This window comes from Callithrix jacchus, chromosome 8, assembly GCF_049354715.1.
Source record: "Callithrix jacchus isolate 240 chromosome 8, calJac240_pri, whole genome shotgun sequence".
NCBI lineage: Eukaryota > Metazoa > Chordata > Mammalia > Primates > Cebidae > Callithrix > Callithrix jacchus.
In genome coordinates this window covers 121,831,705-121,838,079 of record NC_133509.1, presented here as the reverse complement: position 1 = coordinate 121,838,079, position 6,375 = coordinate 121,831,705, and positions in this window count along the sequence as shown.

The following is a 6,375-nucleotide window of genomic DNA, read 5'->3' as shown; positions in this document are numbered from 1 at the left end:
GTCAGACAAGAGAAATAAATAAAGGATATCCAACTGGGAAAGGAAGAAGTCAAATTATCCTTATTTGCAGATGACATGATCTTATACTTGAAAAAAATCTAAAGATTATGCAAAAAAAACTATTAAAACTCTAAACAAATTTAGTAAAGTTGCAGAATACAAAATCAACATACAAAAATCAGTAGTAACATTACTATATCAACGGTAAATACTCTGAAAAAGAAATTAAATTAACCCATTTATTATAGCTGCAAATGAAATTAAATACATTGATAAAAACTTAACCAAAGAAGTGGAAGATCTCTACAATGAAAGCTATTAAACATTGCTGCATGAAACATGAAAAAGAGAACATGAAAAATAAAATAAATTCATGTTCATGAATTGAAAGAATTAATATGTTTAAAATGTTCATATTACCCAAAATAATCTACAGGTTCAATGTAATCTATAACAAAATCAAAATCAAAATCAAATTCTTTACAGAAATTTTTCTAAAAATCTTAAAATGTATATGGAACCACAAAAGACCAAGAATAGCCCAAACTATCCTGAGCAAAACAAAACAAAAAAAACTTATAGGAATCACATTACCTGACTTCAAATCATACCACAGAGCTATAGTAACCAAAACAGCATAGTTCTGGCATAAAAATAAACACACAGATCAATGGAACATAATAAAGAACCCAGAAACAAGTTTATACATCTACAGTGAACTCATTTTTGACAAAGGTGGCAAGAATATATATTGGGGATAGGACAGTTCCTTCAATAAATGGTGCTAAGAAAACTGGAAATTCATATGCAGAAGCATGAAACTAGACCCCTATCTCTCCCTATATATGAGAATTAAATAAAAATAGATTAAACGCTTAAATCTAAGACAGCAAGCTGTGAAACATTGGAGAAAATCTTCAGGACATTGGTCTGATCAAAGATTTCTTGAGTACTGTTCCACAGCCCTGGCAACTAAAGCAAAAATAGACAAATGGGATCGCATCAAGTTAAAAATCTTCTACACAGCAGATTATAATCAACAAAGTGAAGAGACAATCCGCAGAATGGGAGAAAACATTTGCAAACTATCTATCTGATAAGAGATAAATAACCAGAATACATAAGGAGCTCAAACAATCCAATAGGAAAAGGAAATCTAATAATCCACTTGACTTACAAGATGGGCAAAAGATCTGAATAGACATTTGTCAAAAGACATACAAATGGTAAACAGGCATATGAAAAGACATTCAGCATCACTGATTGTCAGAAAAATGCAAATCAAAGCTACAATGAGATATCTTCTTACCTCAGATCAAATGGCTTTTATTCAAAAAACAGACAATAACAAATTCTGGCAAGGATGAGGAGAAAAGGGAACCCTCATACACTGTTGGTGGAAATGTAAATCAGTACAGCCACTATGGAGAGCAGTTTGGAGGTTCCTCAAAAAAGTAAAAATAGAGCTACTATGTGATCCAGCAATCCCACTGTTGGGTATATACCCCAAAGAAAGGAAATCAGCACATTGAAGAAATATCTGCACTACCATGTTTATTGAAGCACTTTTCACAATAGCCAGGATTTGGAAACAAGGTATCCATCAACAGAGAAATAGATAAAGAAGATATAGTACATATAGACAATGGAGTACAATTCAGCCATAAAAGGAATGAGATTCTTTTATTTGCAACAACATAGATGGAACTGGAGGTCAGTCTGTTAAGTGAAATAAGCCAGGCACAAAAGATAAACGTCGTATGTTCTCACATATTTGTGAGATTCAAAAATTTAAAAAATTCAAACTCGTGGACACAGAGAGTAGAAGGATTGCTACAAGAGGCTGGGATGAGTAGTGGGATGGGGAAGGATGTGGAGATGGTAAATATGTACAAAAATATAGCTAGGTAGAAAAGAAAGAGCTAGTATTTGATACCCCAACAGATGACTACTTTAACAATAATTTATTGTACATTTAAAAATAACTAAAAGAGTATATTGCATTGTTTGTAACACAAAGGATAAATGTTTGAGATGATGGATACTCCACTTACCATAATGTAATATTGGATGCCTGTATCAAAATATCTCACAAACCTTATAAACATATACACCTCCTATGTATCCAGAAAAATTACAAATAAAAATATACAAGTGGGAAAATCTAAATCATTTAGGAAAATGTCTATAGTTTACATTTATATATTACATCATTTTTTAATGCTCACATATAATTTTTCACAGCTCCTGCATGAATTAGGCAAGTGAGTGCATTAGCTTTTTCATTTATCAGATGAGAGTGACTAAGGCAAACACCAATTAATTACTTTGCCCATGTGCTCAGCGAAGCAAGTGGTTGCTGGAGCTAGTAGTCTCCCAGGGGAGGAACTAGGTATTAGTGACAACAGTTTGGGTGCAGGATTCTGGATGAGAGATGTATGGTAAAATGTGGAGTTTGTGACATATCTCTTAATCACATGCTTTGTGATACAGATCTTTTCTGTAAACTGGATGCTATTCATACTTTCCAATTGGGAATTACAAAAGATCTGATAATATAAAGCTTTATAATTCACCGAACACAAGAGTTTGGCCATTTCTGCTCAGCAGATGCTCAGAAAAGCTTATCTCTTGCACTACTAACTTAGGTGCTTATGACCACACAGGGAAATCAACTGGTCTACTTCTACCTAGTCACAAGAAATTGTCAAGAAAAATTTGTGGAGAGTATATAGAGTGGGTACACATATTCAGTATTGACTGAGGAACCACACTTTCAACTGTTTGTACGATTGATTGTGAGCATAGATCTGATTTTTCTGATGCTTATAGCTGAAGGTCAGGTAGTGCAGGCTTGAATGCTTAAGGTTAAACTTACTAACATCATTTCATTCTAATGAATAAAATTTGGGTAATTTATCAGAACCATATAATAATTAAAAAAAAAAACACACACACCGAACTTGCTAGGCTAGTTTTTGGAATAATTGGGATGAGTAATCAGCAACAACCTAGAACTTTCTAACTTCAAGAATTTTGAACCCAGTGTATTTTTCTTCCATAATGGTTCCATCTAATATAGTGCACTCCTTTTTTTCATGTGTATGTCCATTATTCCACACAAATTTATAGCAGTTTTATGAATCTTTTGTTGTTGTTACACATGGAGAACATTTTTTGGCAGTAGTTATACAATTTGCATTTTTAAAGAATAAATTGCAATCAAGAAAAAAATTATCATACAAATTGCTGTATGTGTTATATGGTATCTGCAGAATACGGCGTTTACTTCTCTGAAATGCACACTAGATCTATCTTAGAAAAACAGCTAGAGAAGGAGGAAAAAATAGTTTCCAAAGAGATTAAGAAGACATAGTTTCCCACTAAGGAAATTTATTTTTTTGTCTAAAATTTGAAGAGATTAAAGTATTTTTCTGTATTTTGATTGGGGAAAAATTCTATCTTGCCTTTAGCTTTACATAGACTGTTGCATCTTTTTTTCCCCCATTTTTCTATTTCTGTTTGAAAGTATTTGTTGGGTTCACTGTTTCTGAGTAATGTGACCCTCATATATTTAATCCTAGATATATTTAAATGACAATTGGAGAAAAAACATTTACAAAGTGATGTTACCTTTGGTACTACAATGTAGGTAATCAAAAAGGTTAATAGCCCCTACTGACAGAAAAATCAAAGCAGAATTACAAACAAAAGGAAAACAAAATAGTAATACCAAAACTCCAATAAAATAAGCATTAAGAACAACAAAGTCATTCTTGAGTAAGTATTCTCCCGTACTTGAGTAATATGATTTGGCTCTGTGTCCGCACCCAAATCTCATCTAGAATTGTAATCACCCTGTGTCAGGAGTGTGACCTAGTGGAACGTGATTAGATATGGGGGTGGTTTCCCCCATGCTGTTCTCATGATAGTGAGGGAGTTCTTAGGAGAGCGGATGGTTTTAGAAGTGTTTGGCAGTTCCCCTCTTTGTTCTCTCTCTCTTCTGCTGCCATGTAAGAAGTGCCCTGCTTCCCCTTAGCCTTCCACCATTATGGCAATTTTCCTGAGGCCTCCCCAACCATGCAGAATTGCGAGTCAATTAAACCTCTTTTGTTTATAAATTATCCGGTCTCAGGTAATATCTTTATATCAATGTGAGAATAGACTAATACATTGAGTGTATGTGCAGAATTCTGTATTTTCTTCATGGAAAAAATGTCGCATATTCTGCCTAGTCTGTGTAGAGAAAGGCTACAGGTGTCCATTTTGTTATTAAGTTTCTTAACCATCCAAATTACAATTTTTGCATAACCTACCAAATTAGCCAAGCAGTTGTTATTTGATCACTTAGAAGTGCCAAAGGCATTAGTGTGATTTTTTTGATCCAATATCTTTGTTTGAGGAAATCAAGTAATTTTGTATGTAAAATACATTTTTTTAGAATTATCACACTGAACTCTATAATCTTATACATAGTTTTAGAAAATCATTGTTTCTTTGAAGCCTAGAATTCATTATACAGTAAAACATGAGTATCATATTGTTAAGTCTGACTTTGAATTCCAAGTTGACTTTAAAAGTAACTCATTGCACGTGAAAAAAAAATCTCCAAATGATTATTTACCTTTCTAGAAATCAGTTTAACAGCACCATTTTATGAACAGGGCTTGCTATAGGCATGTAATGATATTATTTGTACTCTATGTTAGCAGATAAAGTGTTAAGTAAAGCTTTTAACTTTAAAATTTTGCTTATTAAAATGAACATTAAATATTGTTTCCTGACTTAGAAATAGAGGGATAAGTCTGTAAGGGTGTAAATTTGATAAACACAAAGTTGCATGAAGTCCGAATACTACATTTTCTTTATGTTTATGGTTGAGAATATGGTCAGAATTTTTCCTTTAGGTTCTTCGCAGTCTCCATTTTTCATTTTCACCAGGAGTTAAAAGTCAAAAGACATGAAAGAAAAGAAACACATATTGGAGAAGTTTCAAGTGAATTCTAATATGCAGCTTGATGAGTATTTAATTCTAGAAAAAAGAAACTGCCTGTAGAGTGTAAGTGGGAAATGCTTGCCTTTTCGTTGTGGCAGTGATTTTTTCATGCATGTATATGAGTTTCCCTGAATGGACTGGAATGTAATACCTACAAGGTTAATTAGATGTGCTGAAATGTAACGTTCAGCACTCTTCAAATGCATAGTTAATTCAGGTCTCACCCAGGCATCTATGCTATCTTTTTAACCACATTATTTTCCAAGGTGTGGAATTCATTTATAGGTAACATCCTCTGAACTTTCTCAGTAAAATAAGAGGGTATTTGAAATGCATGGTCAGTCAACATCTAACATAAAATCTTAAGCCTCAAGTTTTGAAAAGAACAACATGGATTAATGAGGGTTGTTTCTTATAGAGCTAATACAATTACTTGTCGAAAGACACAAAGAAGAGAATTACTGTTAGTATTCTGGTCAAAACTGTGTGATCCATCATGAAAATTGAAACTACTCTAGAGAATGGACGGATTTTAACTTATTTGTGATCTTAGTGAGGGGAACGAAGTCACGGAGAAGATGCATGGATCATAAAGCAAAATCAATGCACATACCCAGTTAAAGAAAAGCATTTTATATTTGTGTCGGTTGAAATGGAAAAGAAACTGTTCCTACAAAGAAAGACAAAATATTCTTACTTAAGAATTTTTAGTTTGTTTTTTACTCTACCAGCATGCCTTCTGCTGGTTCGTTTTGAGAATTATGGAATATTAGAAGACAAATATGTTTCCTTCAATTTTACTACTCAATCAATACTCAGCTGGGTACTCTTCTCTGGTCCTGGAGCTAAGTACAAAACCTACTCCAGAATTTGGAGGTAAAGATAGACTTTCTTCTGTTTCTTGTTTGTGCAGAAATAAATGGGAGATCAGTGAGAGCTTTTTGCATACAAGAATAATTAAAAAAAAAAGTTCCTAATAACCATTTAAAATTATCTGGGAAAATATCACAGTTGATTTATGAAATGACTCTTAAGTGATAATTTCCCCAAAACATTGGTTGCTGGGTCAATACCCCACCCCCCCACACACATGCACCACACATATATTCCTAAACAGGATTGTGTGAATTATTTTGTGCTACGAACAATCAAAGATTTTAGTGCTATTATTAAAAATGAAAATATACCAACATTTTTCCTTATGCTCAAATTGAAAACCTTTTCTGGTCATCCAATTCAGGAAAAAAAGGGGGGCATGAAAAAGTTACTCACAATTATATTTAATCATTGCTATTTCCGAAATCACAAATATGCTAATGTTTAAATATTAAGAACAGCTTTGGAGAACTTTCATGCAGTGAAGCATAAATTTATTTACA